Source organism: Rhinatrema bivittatum, chromosome 16 (genome assembly GCF_901001135.1).
Source record: "Rhinatrema bivittatum chromosome 16, aRhiBiv1.1, whole genome shotgun sequence".
Lineage (NCBI taxonomy): Eukaryota > Metazoa > Chordata > Amphibia > Gymnophiona > Rhinatrematidae > Rhinatrema > Rhinatrema bivittatum.
In genome coordinates this window covers 39361510-39388024 of record NC_042630.1, presented here as the reverse complement: position 1 = coordinate 39388024, position 26515 = coordinate 39361510, and the positions used below count along the sequence as shown (strand labels likewise).

The window sequence follows — 26515 nt, the reverse complement described above, 5'->3', positions numbered from 1 at the left end:
AATAAATAATAAAAAACATAATAAAATATTGCAACAGAGCATTAGCTAACTAGACTGTATTACATGAACATTTAAAGCGAGCACAAAATCCACAGAAGAATCAGAGATTGTTCAATGATCCAAGTTAAATCTCAGCAAGGAATCATAAAATGTCACACAAAAGTAGGCTTTCTGAAAAAGAAATGCCTTTAAGGCTTCCCTAAATTTAAAATAATATTTTTTCCAGTCGAATCGCCAATGGAAATGAATTCCAGAGGCTGGGTGGAAAAGAATGTGTAATCGTCGGTCATTTGCTTCATTCGTTTCATGGTACGCACGTACATTTTCCATTGTACAAGCACAGTCGTGCGTACTGCAAAATGAATGGCCAACGAACGCACATCCTTTTTTCTTCTACTTTCAACACTGATTCCTCAAGAAGAAGGCAACACTAATAATTCTTGTTGAGATGTTTGAAGTATATGGGTAGGACGACGGGGAGGATCTGAAGAAGGTTCCCCATCTTAGAGCCTTAAAGGCTAGACGGCCTGTTTTCATTTGTGTGCATAATTTAACTGGGAGCAGTATAAGTCTTGCATCGGTGAGAAACCCTATCATATTTGTGCTCACCAAAACTGAGCTTAGCCGTTGTATTTTGAACAAGTGTGATGAAAACATTTTTGCTCTGTTCGAGGGGAAAGGAAGGGTCTTGCACAACTTAAAAAAAGAATGCACTCCACACCATAAAACAGGTACAGCAGTTTCAAAGTTTATTACAGAAATGGCTAAAAGATGTTGAGGTTCAGTTAACGGATGAGGAAATTCGCTATTATGGAGATCACAGAAAACAGTGCCTTGCAAGAAATGTGGTTCAAATTTCATCATAGTCCATATATTCCGCCTGTGTGGGCACACCGAGCTCATGCTATATCATCAGATCTGTGTAACGAGTGTGCCCAATTGTGAGACACATATATTCCCTGTTTTTGGAATTTCCCAACAGTGACTGAATTTTGGAAAGCCATCGGGAAACACTTGGAACAACATCTCTCGGTGAAGTTTCCAGGGTCCCTGAGACTCTGTGGGATATCTTTGAAGAAATTCATTCTGGAATAGAAAGAAGAAAAGCGTTATTCTGGCGAAAGATCTTGTTATAGGCTAGAGACTTTCGGTTTATTGGCTAAGTCAGGGGCGACTCAAGGCAATCTGCTGCCTGGGGCAAGAAGGGCGAGGGTGTCCGCCCTGCCCACCCCTCCCCCAAGGCACAGCACAGGTCAACACTGAGGAGGCCAAGGCAAGGTGGAGAGTTCATAAGAACATAAGAAATTGCCATGCTGGGTCAGACCAAGGGTCCATCAAGCCCAGCATCCTGTTTCCAACAGAGGCCAAACGAGGCCACAAGAACTTGGCAATTACCCAAACACCAAGAAGATCCCATGGTACTGATGCAATTAATAGCAGTGGCTATTCCCTAAGTAAACTTGATTAATAGCCATTAATGGACTTCTCCTCCAAGAACTTATCCAAACCTTTTTTAAACACAGCTACACTAACTGCACTAACCACATCCTCTGGCAACAAATTCCAGAGCTTTATTGTGCATTGAGTGAAAAAGAATTTTCTCCGATTAGTCTTAAATGTGCTACTTGCTAACTTCATGGAGTGCCCCCTAATCCTTCTACTATTCGAAAGTGTAAATAACCGAGTCACATCTACTCGTTCAAGACCTCTCATGATCTTAAAGACCTCTATCATATCCCCCTCAGCCGTCTCTTCTCCAAGCTGAACAGCCCTAACCTCTTCAGCCTTTCCTCATAGGGGAGCTGTTCCATCCCCTTTATCATTTTGGTTGCCCTTCTCTGTACCTTCTCCATCACAACTATATCTTTTTTTGAGATGCGGCTACAGTTCCCACTTGAAGTTTGGGCTTTTCAGTGATTGGCAATGCTGAGGTAGGGGGACGTCAGGGTTCGAAGAGATGTAGACAGAGCATCAGTGATAAAATTCCTAGGAAGCTGACACTGCCGCCAGACTCCTGGCAACCCTACCCCCTGGGGATGTGGGAGATGGGTGAATGTGTGTGTGTGTGGGGGGGGGTCTTCCAGGCCAGTGCAAGGGTGTTAGGTGCCCAAGGCAAACCTTACAGCCTTAACCAATTCCCCCATCCTCCCGCTCCCCACACACAATACTATGCATTTATCTTACAGTTTCATATTAACCACTTCCCTGACCCAGAAAGGGAGATTTTGCATGAAAAAGGACATTCAGAATAGAGTCTTCTGAGATACAAACCTCACTTACAAGATGTTTATTATATCTACATGCGGTGCTGTGGTGCCAACCAGAAAGCCCTGCAAGAGACCCCATAGGGTATTAGGCCTGTTGTAATGCATGTTGGGGATGGACTTGGCCCTCAGAAAGTCAGGAGTAAACCAAGCTACAATTACAGTGTAGTCTCAGTGGTGTAGCCAGAACTGATTTTTTGGTTAGGCACATGGTTAACTTGGGTGGGCTGTAGCATGCAGGTCTGAGACCTTATAATTGTACTCTTATCGATATATAATGCCTTATAGTGCACCCTACAATGGGTTTCTAAGTAGTCTGCAAAGCCCATCATGCATCATGAGTGACATTTTGAAACATTTTAATTCTATTATTTCAAGCACATACCAGCATTTAAAAGTCCTTCTTAATCTATATTGATTTATTTAATAAAGTCACAAGAATATCATGTAAAAAGCAAAGAGCACAGATCCTGTCAGTCGTGTAATAAAACAAATATCAATGTATTCTTACATGAATCCTCTTTTCAGAAAGGCAGAGATCATCATTACTACAATAAAATAGCAATAATCATAAGAATGGGTGCAGAGCAACATTACTACCAACGAAAAAATATACATTCAATTCTGGTGTTCCCTCGGCAGAAAAATCCCTCCACTAATAAACATTTTGTGAAGTAACACAAACCCCTGCAAAAAAATGCCTAGAATCTTGCCATACCATGCAATCACCAGCACTGACTCTCAGGACTCAAATAATAGCAATCATATGAAAAAGCAGCAATTCAAATACCTCACCAGGCCCTAGAACATTAATACACCACTTACTGGGTAACAGAACAAATTGGACTGCTACAAAGCCAGAAGAAATACCACATCTCAGTCATGCATGCAGAACACAGACCAACCCTTGCCTAATACAGAAAAGAGACTGCAAATTAGAAATAGAAACATACAAACAAAACCGAAATGGAAAGCCAACGAAAGCAGACTGAATAGTGGAACTCTTAAAGAGCAAAATACAAAAATAGAAGAAATGCATGTTCCCATTGTAGTTTACTAATCGATTGGTCCTGGTCTTTTTTTCCATTTTCCCATTGCTGGTCTTTTCCTAAGCCCTTTTTCAGAATTTCTATTCTCTTTCTGTTTCTTCCCTTCCTCCCTCACACACCACAGCTCATGCTTTCTCCTACAGACTCCCTCACACACACAGCTCTCACTCCCACATGCTGACCCACAGACACACAATCGCTCACTCTCACATGCTCTCCCATACACACACACTCTCAATCTCTCACACATACACCCAGGCTCCCATTCTTACACACATACAGGCTTCCATTCTTATACACACGCACACACATGCACCCAGTCTCCCATTCTCACACACACGCAAATGCATGCACCCAGGCTCTCATTCTTACACACCCACACACACATGTGCACACTCGTAAGCTCTCAGGCTCCCATTCCTACACATGCACCCAGACTCCCATTCTCACACATACACATATGCATCCAGGCTCCCATTCTCTTACACACACACATGCACCCAGGCTCCCATTCTCACACACACCCACACATACTCAAGCTTCCATTCTCATCCCAACCCCAGGCTCTCACTCTCATATACACCCCCACTCCAGGCTCACATTCCCACACACATACACACAAACCCATCCCCAGGCTCACATTCTCACATACACATACACACCTATCCCCAGGCTTACACACACACATCCCCACTCCCAGGCTCCCAATCTCTCACACACACACCCACACCCCCAGGATCCCACTCATACACACAAACTCCCTTTCTAACACACACACAGGGCTACGTCTTTGGCCACTACCAAATCCCTTCTTCCACCGTGGTGGGAATGGGATCCTACGATGGATGTGCTGCTCTGGCCCTCGTCCCTGCCACCGCCTGTGACAGCCTTTCTGCTCTGGCCTCTTCTTCGCCATCGGGAGTTAGGACCCTGCCATGGCCTTGCTCCAGTAGCCCCGATTGAGTGGGCTGGCAGAGAGTGGGACCCCCGCTAGCATCATTTTTGGGGGGGGCTGTGGCAGGTCTTTCTGCCGGCAGGATGTAGGAGCGCCGCTGGCCTTAGAATTTAAAAAAATCACGGGGGGGGGGAGAATAATTGCTGCTGCACCCAAAACTTTGCCGCCTGAAGCAGCCTCCTCACCCTACCTCATTATAGAGCCACCCCTGGCTAAGTAAGGAACATCCTTCTATAACCCACTGGAAGTTATGTGTGCATAAATTGTTCAGTTTTGAACATACGACTGCAAAAAGTAAGTCTCCTAGGAGTTATGATTCTTTCCTGGAGAGCTGGCTCGCTCGAGTGCCACAGCAGGGTCCAGGTAGTGGCCAGTTGCCAGCCCGTGAGCTGGCGGGGCCCGGGGACCTCTGCAGTACGGAGTGAGCCTTGCAGGGGCTCCCCCCTCCCCCCCCCCCAAAAGGGCCAAGGAATGGAGAGCGAGCTGGCAAGATGAGGAGTAATGGAAGAGGTGATTCCCTCCCCCTGAGGAAAGGGGCCCGGAGGAGGAGACGAAGGGGGTGCCCTGAGTCGAGAGGAGCCCAGGGAAAGAAACCGAGTGCTGAGGGGGATCGGGGAATCCCGCACATGTGCCATGCAGAGGCCCAGGATGAAGGAAAGAGGTTCCTGCGGTGGTGAGTGACCGGAGGAATATTTCAGGATTTAAGCTCCTGGTCCCTAAAAGTGACGAGAAGAAAAGGTGACGAGATGGGAGGGAAAGTACCATGAGGTGGAATGGGGGGTGGGGGGGGGGGGGATTGTAAGGATCTAAATTCTGTTCAAGTGTGGGCTGAGAGGAGCGCGTTCCAAACTCGGGTGGTACCAGATAGGGTTCTATTAGTGGAAGTGGTTACTCAGGCTGAGTATCCCATGAAGTCTGAGAATTCAGTAGGAAACGTTTACCCGATGCTACCTGGCTTGCAAAATCCAGACATAAAGGGAAGAGGTTTCTTTGTGTACCCTGCAGTGGTGTCATTCCGCTTTGCTAGGCTTTTATTTTTGCCAGCACTCGGAGAGAAACGTGGCGCCCATATTCAGTGCCATCGAGCCGGCTAAGGATCAGCGGCTGAATATGCGGCCTAGATCAGCAGCCATCACTGAGCCACATAACTAGCGGCGGGCAGGGAGAGGGCATAATTGGGAAGAGCTGAGCTAGTCGGATAACTTATCTGGCCAAGTCTGGTCGCCCCCATAGACCTATCCGGCTGATTTTAGGATTAGCCGGGCGTAGTCAGGAGCGCACCCGCACCACTGAATTTACAGGCTTAAGTCAGCCGGATACGTTTATCCGACTCGCTAGCCGAGCTGCACGGCGGCTGAATATGGACCTCCTTGAGGAGAACGGTCAGTGCTTTTCCTGACCAGTCAAGGGAACGTGAACTACCCCACCGCTCCTTGCAGGATGCACTTCACCATCTGCCCGACCCAAGTTCCTGAACCTACTTAAATACATTTGAGAGAGTGGCCCTTTCTCATCGTTAGGGACAGAACTTCTCAATATTTTATGTGTCCCCCTCTTTAATGGTAGGGCTGTATTTCTAAGAACCCAGCAGAGCCACTGCAGCAGGACAGGATGTAAGGGGCTGACCGGCCACAGCCTTTGATTTGCTTTTTCTCCTCTTCTGCTTTTCTGGTCGCTCTCTGCCCCTCCTGTTTTCTCTTCTGCTTTCCTCTGCCTCGCCAGTGCTTTCTATTATGCATGAGAGGGGTTAACAGGTCTTTCTTCAGATGGAGAAGCTTACGCTTCAAGATCTTGCTTTGTAGAACTGGTAAAAGGCACTTCTGAATGACTCTTCTCAAATAATTCACAGCAGTAGGATGATTGTTCTCACTTGTTACCCCAGACAGGTTAAAAGCAAAACTATTCATCTAATCATTGTTTGAAGCAAAGAGCTCACTTTGGCAACAATCAACCTGTGTCGCTGTGAATTATTCGGCGAGAGTCAGATGTGCTTTTTATCAATTCCTTCCAGTATTGCTTTGAAGAGTGCGTTACATAAAAACAACACCCGATGTGGTGCCATATAGGTTAAGAGATTCGAGGCCTTCTCTGCTCAGGATGCCTATGCTTGTGGTAGGCAGAATACAGAAACTTGTAAATAAATAAATAAGAAAAACCGATGTGATCTCCAATTACTGTTGGACTCGGTTGTGACGGGAAACATGGACGCCGCTTCTACCATTTTTTTGGCGAGGAGGGACGCAGCATGCCAAAATGCCAGCAAGAAGGGCAGTGGGAGCATGTACTACATGACATGTTCCCCATCGTCGTTATGCAATCAGTCAGCGTGCAAGGAGAGCATAAAAGGAGCATAGAAGACTCATAACTGCAGAAGGGTGTTTGCGAATGGAGAGCTGTTTGCGTCTGGCTGTCAAGCTCGTACAGCACAAACACACCAGAGAGACCAGTGAGGTGGCTGGAGGGATACAGATTATAAGGATGGGCTAAATTTGGCTGATGATTGAAGGAAGGCCAGACTATCATGAGTCTCTACTGCCCAGCCTGCAGTATTCCAGCACCAACAATACCTAGACTGCGAAGCCTGTACACATCAATAGGGCATGTGCAATTGTAAACGCTTGTAGGATTTGGTAACCCTTGATGTTTCAGGTTTGGTGGTGCAGCAGCTGGCAAGGCCCTATATCCCCCTGGTCCTCGGGGAGATGCCAAGGGGGTCTGCGATAGTGAACGGTACTGTGGAGATCTGATGTTGAAGACTTGCCACCAGAGTCATTGGAGAGCGTGTTCACCTCCGCCACGGGAAGTGAGGTAGAGAGAAAACAAGCTGCACAACTAAAGGAGGAGATGATTTGCTTGTATTATTCACTGCCCAGAGAGTTTGAAAAAGAATGAAAAAGGAGTATCTCGGGTGGATCCTGGACGTCCCGGTCAACTAAAGCTGCAGCATTTAAGCAGAGCAGGCCCTCCTGATGTAGAGGAAGTTATACGACAACTGGCAACTCTGTTCGTACCTTTGTGGATAATGAATCTGGAGGAAGCTCTCAGACATACCTGAGAACAGCTACAGAAGACCCTATGGACAAGGGCATCCAGTCTTTAGACGTTGCGTTGAGAAGACGTAGAAGGAAAGGTCATGTACTGTCCACTTCCGTGGCTGGAGTGAAGACGTACGCAATAGGGCCTCGCTTCCCATCTGCCACATCACAGACGCTAGAATGATGGCCATTCAGCAGGGCTTTGAACGCTGGCAAGAACTGCCTTGTTTAGTTGTGCGGTATTTTGAAGAAGAAAGACGACTGAGCTGAGACCGTCCTTTCCCATTGCTTCTCTACATGGGTGTCGCTCCTGCTGGACAGAGCCAAAGAAGAAGAAATCCTGGCAGTGCAGGTACCTAGATGAAAACATCAACAGAGGATGCTGGAAGCTCAGAGACTGGGACCTCTTGGTTCAAGTGTTGCGTTACTTTGAAAATATATCAAAAAGCAAAAAAAGTTATGCAATCTTTAAAAAAAAAACTCCATGTTCTCATGTCGTCTCTTTGCAATTCTCTTTTTCTACTCTGATTTGATTCCTTTTGCAGGACCTGTGACGCAGAAAAGGGGATCGATATTTTAATTTTTTTGCATAACTCTTGTTTGGGTTCATTTCACAGGCATTGTGATCATAATTAAATTCTAGTCATTGGTCATCTCTTTGTTTCTCCATAAGCACTGTGGACAAGCATTGAGGTGATAAAGAGATTAGTGATTACCTGGTCTGTTTGGTTATCAGGAGGAGGAATGACTGACTGGGTTTTCCTTTTCCAGGAGTGGCTGCACCCGTGGTTTGAGGGATGACAAACTCTGAGCTGTGAGATATTTTGGTAGGAAATGGGTGTGGACATCCCATGTGTACTTCTAATGCTGTAATTGTGCTCAGTTTTGTATGGAATATCATAGGATGAGATGCTCTCACCTGAGTGGGATCCCGAGGCTAGTTCTACCTCTATAAACATGCTCAGATCAATGTACTAGTGGGGGAAGAAAAACCAGTCCTAGTGCCCTCTTTGCTGCCTGAGCTACTTCACTGTTCATCGCTTTCACCCAGATGAAACAAAGCTACAGCTCCAAGGTTAGTGCCCAAATTACAGGATTACTCCCCTAATGGTATCAGGAGGGGCTGGCCTTTCCTCATTGTGAGGGATGGATGCCTGTCTGGTCGCCATGCCCCTTTAACTCTGGTTAAGGAAACCCTTTTAGGACACCAGTCAAGATAACTTTTCTTTAATTGGATGTGGAATACTGATAGAGAGAGGGAATGCATACGCGGGTATCTGTCTGCCTCAAGTGCTAGCTGCCGGTTCGAAGAAATCCTGCCTAGGCCACAGCACTGCTTTGTGAAGGGACCCTCACAAATGCCTGCTGGAAGGGTGAGGAACTCCTGCCCGTGTGTCATGAAATGGTTTGTTAATGGGAAAGATGACTGAGCCCTCTAAGTGGTGTGGCTGTGTGGCAGGGCTCGGTTTCAATCCCTGCCATGCACAGCAGCTATTTCTCTGCATAGGTCAGGGCTTCCAGTTCCATTTCCTGGTGGCCTGTGGCCGATCGGCAAAAGCCTGAATGAGTCCTCTGCAAAGGCAGGGGAGCTTGCTGTCTGTCCTGCTCTTGTCTGGGGGGGCCAGTCTGCTGCGTCCTCAGTCCTGGGTCCTGCCCGGGCACACATACAGGGCAAAAGAGACTCTGGGATTTTCACTTATTGGAAAATGGTTAAAAATCAAAAAGGCTGTGATGAGGAGAAACGGAGCCGAGTGGGTAGAGTTTGTTGCTTGACTTTGATCCTGGCGCTGCTCACTACTGCCCGAGCCTCCCATGTCTGGATATGGGGAGGGGAAGGAGTGAATTGGGTGGTGGCCTCTATGCAGAGGGGCAGGGAAGCGGGGGGGGGGGGGGGGGGGGCAGATACTGAGAAAGGGAGGGAAAGAAGAAAGACAGCAAAGGAGAGGAAAAGGCAGGGAGGATAAACCTGTAAAGCACGCGCGCACGCCCATAGATGCGTAAGTATGGGTGCCCAAAAATCTCCTGTATTTTATAACTGCACGTGTACGATATACGCAGCTTATAAAATACGCGTAAACGCAGCCGGCAACATGCGCGCACATGTAAAAAAAAAAAAAAATACGCGAATACATATTGCAGTTATCCAGATAAGTTCCAATGTATCGGGCTAAGTAGCAGCTTTGCTGTTAGCTGGATACTGAAAATCGAGACTTCTCTGGATGAGTGCTGGCATGTAGCCGAATAGGCTGAAAAATCTTGGACTAGTGCCGCTTTGAAGGTTTTTATCCAGCTCCGGATACGGAGCGCACAGCCGCTATACTCGCGTGTTTTTTTACAACTAACTTTAAAAACGTGCCTGTGAAGATGTTCCCTGCGCAGTTCACAGACGTTTAAGCCCCGATAAGTCGGGGGTTTTACGCGTCAAGTGGGGAGATTTTATAACATTTTATTTATTTCATTTTCTTTACGTATGTGAATTATGTTTATGTTATACACTTAAATTTGTTTTATTATGTATGTAAACTTGTAAACCGTCAAGACGGACACGTAAGTGACCCCATGTGCGGTATATAAAAAACTTTTAAATAAATAAATAAATAAATAACATGCGCGCGCCAATGAAATTCCCCGGTTTTACCAGTTTGCCTAGTCCATCTGCAGGTCAGCGAGACCCCCCCCCTCCCCCGGCTCTTCAGCCCTCTCCATTTCACCCATACCCCCCCCAGCACAGTCAGTATTTCACTTTTAAGATGTTTATGATCCCATACTCCAGATAAAGAGCTGTAAGCTGCCAAATCTACGCACAAAAATTGCTTATAAAATAGCAACTTACATGCCTAACTGTTGGCCCCGCCCCTTTTCTCATGCGCAGATTTGCTCGCGGACCCTTGCGCGTGTATCTTGGGGTTTATAAAATAGCACGTATGCGCATCTATGCTAGTCATGTGCGACTACACGGGATTCATTTCTACGCACGCGACTTTTGAGAATTCATCTTACAGGGTAGATGCTGGGGAGGTGGAGGGAAAAGTAGGGGACAGATGAAAGGGGAATAGGCAGGGGGCGGATTGATTTATTTGATTTATGCTTGGGAAGGGGGGGAGAGGCAGGGGCAGAGAGGGAGAGAGATGAGGGGTTGGTGAAGGCAAGAGGTGAGAAATGTGGAGGGATGGGATGAGACGCAAAGGAACTGGATGAGCAGGAGAGGAGCTGGAAGATGGGAGGAAAGCTGCGGAAGAGTGAGAAGGGATGGCCGTGAAGGGAAGAGACGGGAGCCGAGGAGGAGAGAGTTCCCCAAGGGTGGCGCTGTGATAGAGGGGGAGAGAGGGGGTTAGGAATGGCCCAGGACAGGGAACGTGAACCTGCTCACTTACACAATTGCACGCGCAACAGTAGGGCTCGCAAACACACACACATCTGCGCCAAAGAAAATATTTATTCATTTTAATTAGAGGAAGCACTGGGGGATGCAGTGGGCAGGAACCCCCCACCCACCCGGCTGCTCACAGATAAAAATGATTTGCACCACAGCCGTGCACACAAATTAGAGGGGCTCAGATTGAAGTGAGGAAGTCGGGGTCCTGCAAGACCCAGAGGCTCATTTAGATTATGAATAAGTAGCCAAATCCATGCCTAGGACAGGGACGGATGGTACCTTCCTGTGCCCCCCCCCCCTCTGAGGCGGGTATGCACAAGATGTGCAAATAGAGGGGGAGGGTAGCATATAGCAGTTGGGCGCCAGGGTGAAGGTGAGAGAGGAGGGAGAGCCGCTTGTCTCCCAGGAGGAAGGGTAAGAAAAAATACGTCAAAACCCCCTAACTCTGGGAGAGGAAGTACTTCAAAGCCCAAAGAAACAGGGGGGTTCCAGGATACTGCCCCTTGGGAGAGGACATCCGGAAGCCGGGAGAGGGGAGAAAGTCCCAGCATGCTCTGTAGATAGGCCGCACCAGACCTTACCGAGAAAGTCCCAGCATGCTCTGTAGATAGGCCGCACCAGACCTTACCGAGAAAGTCCCAGCATGCTCTGTAGATAGGCCGCACCAGACCTTACCGAGAAAGTCCCAGCATGCTCTGTAGATAGGCCGCACCAGACCTTACCGAGAAAGTCCCAGCATGCTCTGTAGATAGGCCGCACCAGACCTTACCGAGAAAGTCCCAGCATGCTCTGTAGATAGGCCGCACCAGACCTTACCGAGAAAGTCCCAGCATGCTCTGTAGATAGGCCGCACCAGACCTTACCGAGAAAGTCCCAGCATGCTCTGTAGATAGGCCGCACCAGACCTTACCGAGAAAGTCCCAGCATGCTCTGTAGATAGGCCGCACCAGACCTTACCGAGAAAGTCCCAGCATGCTCTGTAGATAGGCCGCACCAGACCTTACCGAGAAAGTCCAGCATGCTCTGTAGATAGGCCGCACCAGACCTTACCGAGAAAGTCCCAGCATGCTCTGTAGATAGGCCGCACCAGACCTTACCGAGAAAGTCCCAGCATGCTCTGTAGATAGGCCGCACCAGACCTTACCGAGAAAGTCCCAGCATGCTCTGTAGATAGGCCGCACCAGACCTTACCGAGAAAGTCCCAGCATGCTCTGTAGATAGGCCGCACCAGACCTTACCGAGAAAGTCCCAGCATGCTCTGTAGATAGGCCGCACCAGACCTTACCGAGAAAGTCCCAGCATGCTCTGTAGATAGGCCACACCAGACCTTACCGAGAAAGTCCCAGCATGCTCTATAGATAGGCCACACCAGACCTTACCGAGAAAGTCCCAGCATGCTCTATAGATAGGCCGCACCAGACCTTACCGAGAAAGTCCCAGCATGCTCTGTAGATAGGCCGCACCAGACCTTACCGAGAAAGTCCCAGCATGCTCTGTAGATAGGCCACACCAGACCTTACCGACTTACTTCCTACAAGCCTCTCCAGCGGAAGGCTCAGTTCGTGAAACAACAAAATGATGAAAGATTAAATCCGCAACACTGTAAAAAAACATGAAATACCCATCAAATAAACAGTTAAAAAAAATGAAACTATACAATCACATGACTTACGCTAAGTAAGAATCAAGTAGGATTCTGATAATTATCCCTCGAGGGCCTGGCCAGAGAGCCAAGCCTTTATTAAATATGTAAATTGTGGCAAATCAGTAGCCAGGCGGGCGTTCCCTGGGGAGCGAGCTCCAGAGCCCCGGCGGCGCACGTTGGCAGCTGCCCGAGCTGTTGTGCTACGTTCACTGCCGGGACTGTAAACAGTGATTCACGTGATGATCTGAGTGAGTGGTATGGTAAATGCAAAGGCAAACGTGTGGGGTAATTAGCGAGGCCCTGACCGGAGTGCTTTAGAGGAAAGCCCGAGGACTTTGAATTGGATGTGCCACTGAGTTGGAAGCCAGCGTCGTCCCTCTAGTGTGGGGCTAATATGGCCCCTGAATCTGCGGCCGGGCATTATTCGGGCTGTCATGTTTTGAACTAACTGTAACTTAGGGGTAGTCTTTCAGTAAAGACGGACCTAAATGCCATTACCGTATTCGCTGTACGAAGTGATGGACGCATGGATCGCTGTTAGCAGGTCGGGCTTTATTGAAATAAGGCCACAGTTGACAAATAGATCTAAATGCGAAGCAGATAAGCCTCTAGTAATATTTGAAGTAGGATTTTCCAAGGGCAATGTGTGATCCCGAGTGACTCCTATTCATTATAGGGAAAGTTATACCATCTAGGAAATATCAGGTTTCGATGCTGGGCTCCTACCCAACTTGAGAACCTAACCTGTTTCTGGCTGTCTGTAATCTGATTACCCCCGGACCTTCATTTATCGAGCATGTAGTCTCCTTCTTTATCTGAACCCAGCCTAGATATAAAAATTAAAACCGCATTTCCTGATGGATATATGCTAAAGATTTCATACAAACATTAAACATTAGATGGGACAATTCTGAGCCCTGAGAGACCCTGCAGCTCTATGGTCAAAAGCCATTCAGGACTACAAGCTGAGAGCATCCGCCTAAAGAGGATTGGAAACTGGGCTAAGATTTGTCACCCTGAGATTACAGTCCTTTAACCACTCCATTAAAATGTCAAGGTCTACAGTGTAAATAGCAGCCCTTAAGTCTAATGATTTGGGTTCTCGCCCCAAGGATCTGGAAAGTCATCACGTCAAGCTACTAGCACAGTTCCTGTGATAAGGCCGGATCTAAACCTGAGCTGACATCAACGGCATTGTCTGTATGTTCACTAATTTGTTTAGCTACTGCGTGTTCTATAAGCTTCGCTAAGGGGGCCGGCGCAGGATTGCGCACTCAGCCTTGCGCACAGCTTGCCGCGCAGTTGGCTGCTCGTTTTGGACACGCTAAAATAACTCCCGATGCAGTAACGGGATCAGCGTGTCCAAATCATGCGTCCATGTAAATGCCATGCCTGATGCAAAAAAATGGCCGTGTATATGACGTGCACTTTTTAACACGGAAAATTTTACGCCTGGCCCCGGAGCAGGCATAAAGTCTCGCTGCACGTCAAGGGCTCCACATAAGAACAAAAAAAAAAATTACTGCTTTCCGTGGTTCCTCCCACGTAGTATTGTCGCGATACTAAACAGGAGGAACTACCGAAAGGAGCACCATGCAAAATTAAAAAGGCTTGTCTGGAAAAAAAACCATTTCTGAGCGCACAATTTATACCCATAATATACACGCTCCAGGCCATGTGTATTATACGTGCATATTACGCTGGTCAATTAGCTGCCACAGGATAAAATGGACGCTTGTATTTTGAGCATCCGTTTCCCTAACCTGCATGCAGCCATGTCTCCTGGGCGCCTGATGCCAGGGACGCACGGTTTCCCTCAGCGCGTCCTTTTCAACGCGGCAGCTCGTTGCCGTGTCGCGCCGCGCGCCCAGGAGAGGTGCTTGGGCGCGCGTTAGGGAAAAACACGGGTACTCGGTCCGAGCGCCCCTTTTTGGCCCGTTCATATGGCCTCGGCCTCTTAGAATGGCATAATTTGATAGCAGATGAAAGCTGTCTAGATTCTGGGGTGTTGGCCAAGCGTGGGTTTTATTATAAGGCAGTAAGAATCGCCGAGTTAATGGTAACGCAGGAGATCCGATCAGGTCGCCCATCTGTAAGGGCTTTAATCAACCGTGATGGGCGTGGGTCGAGCAGGCAGGAGGCCGGATTAGCGTCGCCTAAAGTTGTAGCTGCCTGCTCTGGAGTCCTTCATTGCTACGCTAGGCACGCCTGGCGGAAGCCCTTCTGCCGAGGACTCCTCTGTAATATCAATTTTATGCCAGGTAGCAGTCATCTTCTTGATTTAACTGAGTGGATTGGAATCAAGTGGAAATTGCTTAGTACTAGGGGGAGGAAAAAAAAAAAAAGCCTCCTGTGTTATTGTCTGAAGAGGTGGCGGGGACCGTGGCAGGCATCGCCGATGGTCCCTGTTCTGGCAATTTTACACAGTGGTAGCAAAGAATTGGGCGATAAGGAGCGTATCTGGCCGGTGGCACATTTAATGGACTCTGAATAGACTGTAAATGTTTGGGGTTTTTTTTTTGCTTCTGTGAAAACTTTTCTTTTAATCGACATTTGGTGGGAAACGAACGGTTTGGGGGAGCAATCCAGCCATGCTGCAGTGGATTATTCAAGGAGAGCTCGACCTGCCGTCCAGCGGGTCTCCTGGATGTCCAGTGCCCCCTTTCCCCTCTGCTTAAGGAAAGCACTTTTAGGACAGGAGATGCGCTGCTTTTCTTTAATCGTACGTGGGATATTGAGATATAGAGTGGATGCGTAGGCATTGCCGTGAAGTACAAGCTTCTCCCTCCCCCCTCCCCATGGACGAAAACCCATTAGCCCATTTCATGCATAATAGAGAACCTGGGCTACATCTGCTTTTTCTCTTTTTCTCCTGCTCCCTACATCTGCTTCTCTCCCTCTTTAACAACCCCCAGGTTTTTTTTCCCCCTCTTCCAGAACCAGTGTGCATCCCGCCCAGTCGCACCAGCAGGCACCAGGTGGGTCCTGGGTCCTGGTTCCAGGCCTGCCACCTCCCGCAGGTCAGCCCAGCCCAGAGAGGCTGCTTCCATCCCAGTCTTGGCCCCGCTGCACTGCGTGGAAACGCAGTTCCTCGTGTCACAAGTAAACACAGATTATGACGGACGCCAAGGACCGTAAGGGGCATCGGGTTTGCCCAGTGCCTTCCCCTGCGCTCTGCCGTAGCTTCCCCCCCGTTCATCTCCAGCTTGCCCTTCAGCTCTTCGCAGCCGACGACCTTTTTGTGGCTTTCGGCATCTGCGGGTTGACCCGGGCGAGGCGGCAGAGCAAGTGAATTTGTGCCCGCGGGTCAGAATCGGGGGAAATCGATTCCCCGTTTTACGGGCAGAAGCGTCTGGGCCCAGCAGCCGCGGAGCAACGAAACGCGGGGGGCAAGCGCAGCCCTGGCCGGGTGTTGCCGGGTTCGCGGTTAACAGGGCGTCAAAGGGCGGGAGCCCCGGGTAACGGGGACATGTCAAAATGACCAGACAGCTCCATACCCTAAGGCAAATATTTTTCTAAGAGGTTTCCTTGAAGCTGGAAAGGGCAGAGGTCAATTCTCAGCCCCCAAACCCCATGGAAAAATATTTCAGCAGATATCCTAGAAGGACCCAGCCCTCCGATGGGGACTGAGCCCTCGGGCCACCGGGGGGGGGGGGGGGGGGAGGGGAGCAGCATGTGGGGACCAAGCCCTCCACTCACAGGCAGGAGTGGAATAAGGTGACCGAGTCTTCGGGTCACAGCGGCAGATGGGGTCATAGGCAGTAAGGGATTTAGGATTTTGCCACCCCCTAGGCACTGTTCACCCGTTTCCTTCCCCAACCCTCCCCCGTACGATCATCCTACAGGCACAGAAGATGTAAGGAAAAGCCCCACAGTTTCCTGCGGCAGCTCAGGGGTCGATTTTGTGGTAAAAATGTAAAAAAAACCCCAAAACCTGAAGCATACTGACATTTTCATCTTTTAATTTACATTATAAAGTAGTTTTCCAGCCTTGCTTGTGTCTGTATCATTTATTTTCTTTTTATTGAATGAGGAAATGGGGAGGAGATCTCAGAGATGGGGAGAGGAGAAAGAGAGGATGAGGGCTGGGGAGAGGAAGAGAAGGACCAGGAATGGAGTGAGAAGAAGGTGAGAGGACTGGGAATGGGGGGGGGGGGGCAGGGGGAGTATGAGAAGGAAAAAGGACCAGAAATGGGGAAGATGGGAGAGGGGGAAGATCAGGAATCTTAGGAGGAAGAGGGAGGGAAGTTTTGGAAGAAGGGGAGGAGGAAGTTCCAGGATCTGAGGGATAGAATCTGAGATCAAGAGAGAGAGGATCTGAATTGCAAGAGGGGTAGGAGGAGACAGGGGTCCCTACTGTACTCCATTTCTGCTCCCCATTGAATCCCCTCTTTAACTTCCTATCCAATCTGACACACACACGCACACCCACGGCAGCAATCTATTCTCTCACACACACATACACACCCATGGCAGCAATCTATTCTCTCACACACACACGGCAGCAATCCATTCTCTTTCTAACACACACACACACACACACACACATAGCAGCAATCCGTTCTCTCTCTCTCACACGCACACACATATACACACGGCAGCAGTCCATTCTCTCTCACACACACACACACAGCAACAATCCATTCTCTCTCTCTCACACACACACAGCAGCAATCCGTTCTCTTTCACATACACACACAGTGCAGCAATCCGTTCTCTCTCTCACATACACACACGGCAGCAGTCCGTTCTCTCTCACACACATGGCAACAATCCATTCTCTCTCTCTCTCTCTCACACACACGGCAACAATCCATTCTCTCTCTCTCACACACACACGGCAACAATCTATTCTCTTTCTCACACACACACACATAGCAGCAATCCGTTCTCTCTCTCTCACATGCACACACTGCAGCAATCCGTTCTCTCTCACACACACACACACACACAGAGCAGCAATCCGTTCTCACACACACAAAACAGCAATCTATTCTCTCTCACACACACATGGCAACAATCCATTCTCTCTCTCTCTCTCTCTCACACACACAAAACAGCAATCTATTCTCTCTCTCTCACACACACACACAGCAGCAATCTATTCTCTCTCACACACACATGGCAACAATCCATTCTCTCTCACACACATACACACACACACACACAGCAGCAGCAATCCTTTCTCTCTCACATATACACACAGCAGCAATCCGTTCTCTCTCCAACTCACACACACAAAGCAGCAATCTGTTCTCGCTCTCACACAAATACTGCCTCCCTCTCTCACACAAATACTGCCTCCCTCTCTCATACTCACAGGCACATGCTTCCCCCTTTTATCCCATAATTAAGTAATATATTCAAACGCAAATCCAAATGTAATAAGCTTTTATTCCAAATTGTTGTACCCACCAATTACATGTCACCATACATTAACAATAAAATATCCTAAAACATACCACACATTAATTCACAGATATCACTCAACCACCATAACACATTCATACTCACCAGGACCTAACATCCACAAAACATTCACTCCTAATTATTCCCAACATGTTTCACTTATTAAAGTTTCCTCAGGGGAAAAATATTACAATTTTTAAATGACAAATAAATGTAGCAAAAATCTGTGAAAGCAGAACACTGTATCTCATTAATCACATTAATTACAAACAGGTGAATACAATTTCAAATTTTTCATAGCCATTTACAAAATATTCAAAAAAAATCAATCAGAGGTGCCAGAAGCATCATATACTCCAGTGCTTAAACTGGGAAAAGTCTCGGAGTCAAGGAAATTAATATCAAGTCCTCCATATCTCAAACCATATGAACTTATAAATCAATGTTGCTAGAACCAGATTCTTTCACACTTCATACCCTCAGCTTCTATCCTCAACCTACGATGGTCCCCCACGCAGCCCCTCCTAACCTCTCCAAGCTGCTCCAGGCTCAACTCCCTCCCCTCCTGTCCCTGAATGACAGGAGGGGAGGGGCTATCTCAGGATGCAGCTCTGCTTCTGGCTCAACTCCCTCCCCTCCTGTCCCTCCCCTCCTGTCCCTGAATGACAGGAGGGGAGGGGCTGGCTCAGGATGCAGCTCTGCTTCTCTGCTCTGCTCCAGGCTTCCTCCCTCCCCTCCTGTCCCTGAATGGCAGGAGGGGAGGGGCTGGCTCAGGATGCAGCTCTGCTTCTTTGCTCTGCTCCAGGCTCAACTCCCTCCCCTCCTGTCCATGAATGACAGGAGGGGAGGGGCTGGCTCAGGATGCAGCTCTGCTTCTTTGCTCTGCTCCAGGCATCACTCCCTCCCCTCTTGTCCCTGAATGACAGGAGGGGAGGGGCTGGCTCAGGATGCGGCTCTGCTTCTTTGCTCTGCTCCAGGCTCATCTCCCTCCCCTCCTGTCCCTGAATGACAGGAGGGGAGGGGCTATCTCAGGATGCAGCTCTGCTTCTGGCTCAACTCCCTCCCCTCCTGTCCCTCCCCTCCTGTCCCTGAATGACAGGAGGGGAGGGGCTGGCTCAGGATGCAGCTCTGCTTCTCTGCTCTGCTCCAGGCTTCCTCCCTCCCCTCCTGTCCCTGAATGGCAGGAGGGGAGGGGCTGGCTCAGGATGCAGCTCTGCTTCTCTGCTCTGCTCCAGGCTTCCTCCCTCCCCTCCTGTCCCTGAATGGCAGGAGGGGAGGGGCTGGCTCAGGATGCAGCTCTGCTTCTCTGCTCTGCTCCAGGCTTCCTCCCTCCCCTCCTGTCCCTGAATGGCAGGAGGGGAGGGGCTGGCTCAGGATGCAGCTCTGCTTCTTTGCTCTGCTCCAGGCTTCCTCCCTCCCCTCCTGTCCCTGAATGGCAGGAGGGGAGGGGCTGGCTCAGGATGCAGCTCTGCTTCTTTGCTCTGCTCCAGGCTCAACTCCCTCCCCTCCTGTCCATGAATGACAGGAGGGGAGGGGCTGGCTCAGGATGCAGCTCTGCTTCTTTGCTCTGCTCCAGGCTTCCTCCGTCCCTGAATGACAGGAGGGGAGGGGCTGGCTCAGGATGCAGCTCTGCTTCTTTGCTCTGCTCCAGGCTCAACTCCCTCCCCTCCTGTCCCTGAATGACAGGAGGGGAGGGGCTGGCTCAGGATGCAGCTCTGCTTCTTTGCTCTGCTCCAGGCTTCCTCCCTCCCCTCCTGTCCCTGAATGACAGGAGGGGAAGGGCTGGCTCAGGATGCAGCTCTGCTTCTTTGCTCTGCTCCAGGCTTCCTCCCTCCCCTCCTGTCCCTGAATGGCAGGAGGGGAGGGGCTGGCTCAGGATGCAGCTCTGCTTCTTTGCTCTGCTCCAGGCTCAACTCCCTCCCCTCCTGTCCATGAATGACAGGAGGGGAGGGGCTGGCTCAGGATGCAGCTCTGCTTCTTTGCTCTGCTCCAGGCTTCCTCCGTCCCTGAATGACAGGAGGGGAGGGGCTGGCTCAGGATGCAGCTCTGCTTCTTTGCTCTGCTCCAGGCTCAACTCCCTCCCCTCCTGTCCCTGAATGACAGGAGGGGAGGGGCTGGCTCAGGATGCAGCTCTGCTTCTTTGCTCTGCTCCAGGCTTCCCCCCTCCCCTCCTGTCCCTGAATGACAGGAGGGGAGGGGCTGGCTCAGGATGCAGCTCTGCTTCTTTGCTCTGCTCCAGGCTTCCTCCCTCCCCTCCTGTCCCTGAATGACAGGAGGGGAGGGGCTGGCTCAGGATGCAGCTCTGCTTCTCTGCTCTGCTCCAGGCTCAACTCCCTCCTTGTTCCCTTCACCCTGCCTCCTAGGACGGGAGGGCCTAGAAGGGGAAGCTGGAAGGGCTGGCTGCTCCCTCCGGCCGGCCACCCAGGTTTTAGCCTCCCTAGGCCACAGGCCTGCCTGCGCTTAAGGTAGAGAGCCCCTTGTTCTCTGCCAAGTTCATGTGTGGGAGTGTGGGTGGGATACCTGACCACCATTTTACTTCGTGGAATGTTTTTTGGCCCCCCTTCCTGGGGGGAAGCTTTCTCTTGCTGTCCTCAGCATATGTTCATTTATTTGGAAAAGCTTAGGCCTCCGTGGAGACTTTTGGTTTCTTGTGGATATGGGGAGATTTCTTCCACCCTTCCTATCCTTTCTGTTTTGGGGATCCTGCAGATTAATAGGATTTGTTTTTTTTATTCCTTGGAGCAGACTGGGTTCTTAGCAGTTGGGACTCGGCTCTTGGGTTTTTTTTTTCTTGATTGCACGGATTTTTATAGGCAAGGTTTCCTTTCTTTGGAAGGATCCTGGGATTACCTGCATCCAGGAGAGGAGTTCATCTTGGACCCCCGCCAAGGTTCCTGTGCATTTACAGAGGATATTGGAAGTATTCAACAGGTACCACCAGTCAGGTGCTGCGATGAGAAGGAAGAAAAGTCCTGCAGAGGTAAGAGATACGTGACTGGGAGTTTGGGAACCAGCTGTGGGAGACTGTATGTTTACCAAAATTACAAACTGCATGGGAGGGAAGCTTAAACGTGCCCTAAACCGTGGGCAGAGGGGAGAATATAAAGACTGAGAAATTGGCTTTCGCAGCCAAAAGATTTACAAGACTTTAGGGAGGCACAGGTTTCCTCAGAAATATCTGTGCAGCATCATCTCAAGGGATAAATCAGTCTGCAAAGAACATGCCGTCTACTACCTAATGCTTCACTAGAAAGAGTGAGTCAGAAACCATTTCAGCCTTCAGAGTTTTAGTGCGCTGGCTTGTCGGTGCTGTTGACAAATGGGCGATCGTCGCTGCTGTTTACCAGAGTTGACAGACGAGAAGGGGGTCAAAACTGGCTTGGCCGGGCTTAGAAGATCCGTCTTCCCCCGCCTGCTCTGGGAATCCTGGAGAGTGACATGGGAGGTCACCTCAGAGACCGTGACCGAGAAAGGGGGCTTGCACTTCGATCTGCGTTTCCTATCCCTTACCAGAATTCTCTGCGCAAGCTTCGGTTCACAGTTGTCCCCAGCAGGGATGTGTTATCTCTGTTTTATCAGGGTTTTGGGGTTTTTTTTCCCCTTATTGAAAAAAAAAGAAAAAAAAAAAGATCTCCAGCTTAAATCGGTTAAAGCCAATCTGACAAACCACTGCCCTCTTTCCTTCATCCCACCATCCCCTTTTCTCCCCTCTCCATCCCTCCCCTGAGGCAGGATTAATATCCCCCTGAGACAAATGATAGACTTCCTCCGTCCTCTCGCCTCATCTGAAGGAGCCTGGGTTGATTTTGAGCGTTTTTGCCTCATTAGTATGCCGGCCTCGTGAGCTTCTCCAAGGCTGCGGCCGCGGCCTGGTGCCGCCTGCGGCACTGCCAGCCTCCGCTGAAAGGATGGATTACATCCAAGGTCAGATTAAAGCTGCCATTATTCAACCCAAAGCATTTTTTTGTTTTTTAGGGGGCTGGGGTTTTTTTTTTTGTTGTTGTTCATTTTTTTTTTCCGGTTTCTAATCATTCTGCAGCCAGGCCAACGTAGGAAAGGGGTGATTTGGAAGAGAGAAGCGAGAGGTGGCCTGATCTCCCCCGCTGACACGGAAAGTTTAAGAGGGAAAAAAAAAACCCAACAACTGGTGGAGTTATTTTCGTTCAGGATAAGACGGCGTAGTCCGGGATGAGAGAGCGACATCGCCTGTTAGAAGTGACAAAGACCACTGCTACCATCTTTTCTCCTCCAGGACAAGTGTGGGAACCCCTGGGTTAGAGCAGTGCGCTGTGAGCCAGGATAAACCAGGGTTCAAATCCAGCTCCTCTTGTGATTTCATGCAAGTCACCCGATCTCATGTGGCTTACGTACCCACTAAATTCTAAGCTCTTGGGGGAATTGTATCACATGCCCTGATGGTCGATGGGTGAACTGGTTTTTATTTCTCATTTTGTCCCCACAGTTTGCCTCCACCTCACTCTCGTTCCTGTCATCCACAGCTGTCCTTGCAGCTGTTCAGGCTGTGCCAGAGAGGTGAAGGCTGGAGTGGGAGAGGACCACGGGGGGGGGGGGTGTCAGTCTGGCCAGGGGAGTCAAGCTACAGTGCAATGAACAGGGCTTTAGGGAGGGGAGACAGTGAGAGAAAGGGGAAAAGAGGGAACTGGGGAAGAGGAGGAGAAGCTGGGAAGAGAGAGGCACTGGGGTAAAAAAAAAAATATATGTGCACCAATAAAACCGCTCAGAGCAGGCACAGAAGAGAGAGAAAGAGTTAGAAGGTAAAAATCTTGCATGGTGAATGGCACCACATCACAGGGTCCACATTTCATAGTGAACAATTCAGAACTACAGCTCCCTGCATGCAATGGGGCAAAACCAGGCCTGGATCAGCCCGTTCGGTTGACCTGGGGGTAAAGTGGCAACTCTAAGGCCAGGAGCTTTTTTTTTTTTTTTTTTTAATTCTGGGGCACCGGTGCTCCTCGGATGGAGACCATTTAAGCGATAAACAGCACCTTTTCCTCGGCGAGACGGTAATGCCCTTGGAGGGGCTCGGTCACAGAAGGCCTGGGCCTGGATCCCCGGGTGCGGAAACCTCCAGGCCCTGCCGCGCCTGCGTCGCGACTCTCCCCGCTCTCCAGGGAATTGTGCAGGCTGCGGTCTCCCGCTTCCTCAGAGTAAACGAGGCGGCCGAGCCTGCTCACCGCGGCTCGATGTCCCGGCAGCCCGCCGCGCTGTGGAGCGGTACAAATCCATTCCCAATCTTCCGTTTCCGTGCAGTTGTGCATTAGCAGAGGGATGAAGCGTGCGAGGCCGCCTTGGAGACCTCCTCCTGGGGGACGACATTTTCAGGGGAGAAACGCGAAGAGGAAGCCGCCCCCCCACCCCGGAAATAAAAAATCAGTCCCTGTCACTGCTTATTGCTTCGGCCCATGCTAAGAGGCTTTGTTAAGGCAGAGGGAGGCACGGGGCCCTTCCCAAACCTTATGCTCTGCACGCCCCATCCCCCCAGCTCCTTCCAGCACTGAGCCTCCAGCCCACCCCCCAGCTGCCAGAAGAGGACCAAGATCCCAGCTGCTGCGCTCCTAGACAGTACACAGCACTGTACAGACACAAGGCCAAGAACCTCCCTGCTCCGTGCGGCTTGCAGTCTCCTGAGGAGGCAGAGCTGGCAGGAGGTGCGGTGCTGCCGCCGGCCCAGCTCCATGGCCTTCCCCGGTGTAACTAATGCCCTCTCCACAGTGCTCACGGCTTCATGGGCAACATCCCAGCCGTGAACTGAAGGTTGACTAAAGTGACCATGGAGCCTGGCTTTCTTCTGCGGGGGGGGGGGAGGGGAAGAGAGACGAACAGCCATGTCTATGTGGTCTGTAGCTCACAGACATAAGGCGGGGTGGTGGAATTTGCCCTCGGATTGCCCTCGATACTCAGTAGCCTCATGGAAAGCTAGAAGGAGTTAGCAGTGTTGCCAGTAAGAGAAGTGAGCAGAGGATCCATCTAGCCAGTTCTGTGCTACTGGGGTCCTGGCTACATTCATCCATTTTCTGTCCTTGTCACAGGTCACAGAAAATACTTAAAGCTTGTCTCGGCCTCTGACTAGTGAGTGAGCTCCGTTGGGATCAGATTAATGCCTGAGACCACATCACTGGCATTTACCTGATGGCCTTCAGCAAACTACTCACCGGGGGCATAACTTCACCTGTGCTCTGCCCACCACTTTGGTTCCCAAAATCATACTTTTGTTTCCCTCACCTTGTTCCCAAGAGACATCTACCATGAAGCTGCAGGGACTGTGCAGAAAGGCTGAGTGCTCCTGTAACCTCTCACCATGAAGCTGCAGGGACTGTGCAGAAGGGCCGAGTGCTCCTGTAACCTCCCGCCATGAAGCTGCAGGGACTGTGCGGAAGGGCCGAGTGCTCCTGTAACCTCCCGCCATGAAGCTGCAGGGACTGTGCGGAAGGGCCGAGTGCTCCTGTAACCTCCCGCCATGAAGCTGCAGGGACTGTGCAGAAGGGCCGAGTGCTCCTGTAACCAGAGACTGTGCGGAAGGGCCGAGTGCTCCTGTAACCTCCTGCCATGAAGCTGCAGGGACTGTGCGGAAGGGCCGAGTGCTCCTGTAACCTCCCGCCATGAAGCTGCAGGGACTGTGCGGAAGGGCCGAGTGCTCCTGTGACCTCCCGCCATGAAGCTGCAGGGACTGTGCGGAAGGGCCGAGTGCTCCTGTGACCTCCCGCCGTGAAGCTGCAGGGACTGTGCGGAAGGGCCGAGTGCTCCTGTAACCTCCCGCCGTGAAGCTGCAGGGACTGTGCGGAAGGGCCGAGTGCTCCTGTAACCTCCCACCGTGAAGCTGCAGGGACAGTGCAGGCGAAGCGAGTGCCCGGGCAGTGCATCGCGCCACAGTACACCAGGGACTGCGTAGGAGCGGTGCCCCTTGCAACACACCTGGCCGAGCACAGCGCAGGGACATGCAGGAGTGCCCGATTTGTCCATGTAACCCATCCTGGCCAGGAGAGAGGGCCTGTGCCACTGCCTCTCAGCTGGTAAACCTCAGTGTTGAAAGACACAGCGATGCAATTATTCCCCTTCTCCTCTGCAAACCCAGACATTTGAAACTCTGTGTCTGTGCTCCTTGGCTTGCCGCTTCCGCGGGACCTTTTGGCTGTTAATGCCGATGCTGCTGTCTGCGAGCCCAGGACCGATTCTTCACCACCCCCACCCCGTGCACCAAAGCAAATGTAACATCCAAGGCAGGGTGGTGGCCTTTTCTGTTCGAGCCAGTGGAGACGCTTGAGCCCGAAGGCCGCACGGCAGAGGTCAGGGCCGGCAGTCAGCCGGAGCAGCGTCTCTGACATGAGTTGTGGAAAAGCTGTTTCCATGGCCTCCTCCCACTTAGTGCCCAGCGCAGGCCGGCAGTAAATTGTAAAGGGGTGGTCACCTGGCACTTAACTCCCACAGACGCAGAAAGCCCAGAGCTGACTGCTTCCATCTAACTAGGACAAAAAAAATTCAGCCTGCGCTTCTAACAAGGTCATCAGGGCCGTTCCCTGTTATTCCCAATCTTTATTTCTCTTCTGCGGATGAAGGCCTCTCTTCCTGAGCCACCCCAAGTGTTGTGAATCTAAGTCAGTGAGGCACAAATGCAGATCTTTATCAGAGCCCCGTGCAGGCGTCACACTGACACACGTAAAACATGAATACAGCACGGAGGGCTGAAGAGCGGATCTCCATCAGAGCCCCATGTAGGTGTCTCACTCACACACTTAAAACATGAGTACAGCATGGAGGGCTGAAGCGTAGATCTCCATTAGAGCAACATGCAGGAGTCACACTAACACACGTAAAGCATGAATACAGCACGGAGGGCTGAAGAGCAGATCTCCATCAGAGCCCCATGCAGGCATTGAACTGATACATGTAAAGCATGAATACAGCACGGAGGGCTGAAAAGGAGATCTCCATCAGAGCCTCATGCAGGCGTCACACTGATACACATAAAGAATGAATACAGTTCGGAGGGCTGAAGAGCGGATCTCCATCAGAGTATCATGCAGACGTCACACTGTCACACGTAGAGCATGAATACAGTACGGAGGGCTGAAAAGGAGATCTCCATCAGTGCCCCACACAGGTTTCGCACTGATACACATAAAGAATGAATACAGTACGGAGGGCTGAAAAGGCAATCTCCATCAATGCCCCACGCAGGCGTCGCACTGATACATGTAAAGCATGATTACGGATCCCCATGCAGGCATCACACTGATACACATATGGAATGAATACAGCACGGAGGGCTGAAGAGCAGATCCCCCTCAGAGCCCCATGCAGACGTCACACTGATGCACGTAAAGCATGAATACAGCACAGATCGCTGGAGAGTGGATCTCAGTCTAGAGGCTCGTGCAGGTTTCGTTCTTGGCGTTACTTGACGTATCATGTCCGTCTGACACCTTCTCTTATATTGTTTAAGGGGGTTTGGTATCCCTGGTGTCGTTCTCAGTTGGTTCATGTCGTTTTTATCTGAGCGGCCCCGGCAGGTAAGGATCATCAGTAAACACTCTCAGTGTACATCTGTTCCTGCAGGAGTCCTTCGAGGCTCCGCGTATCTGCCCTACTTTTTAACCCCCGTTTGCAGGTTGTTGGCAGGGCTGTGCCAGGGACAGAGAATGCACTGGATGATATTCAGTTCCTCATCCACATTCAGTCTGGTTGGTCTGACTCAGTAGAACTACTTGAGCCCTGTTTGTCTACCATCAGGCAATGGCTGTTTTCATAATAAGCTGTTGCT

At 50.3% G+C, this 26515-nt stretch overlaps 1 long non-coding RNA gene across 2 annotated transcripts; it reads right to left on the bottom strand.

The window, feature by feature from the left end:
* Positions 1–726: 726 nt before the first annotated feature.
* LOC115078002 lies at positions 727–23228 on the bottom strand. 2 transcript variants are annotated; one of them, XR_003853016.1, is made up of 2 exons: positions 22743–23228; positions 727–1086 (listed from the first exon to the last, which is right to left on the bottom strand). It is a non-coding gene; the product is annotated as an uncharacterized LOC115078002 (long non-coding RNA). The 2 variants fall into 2 exon arrangements; XR_003853017.1 differs by having other exon boundaries at positions 22932–23219.
* Positions 23229–26515: the final 3287 nt, after the last annotated feature.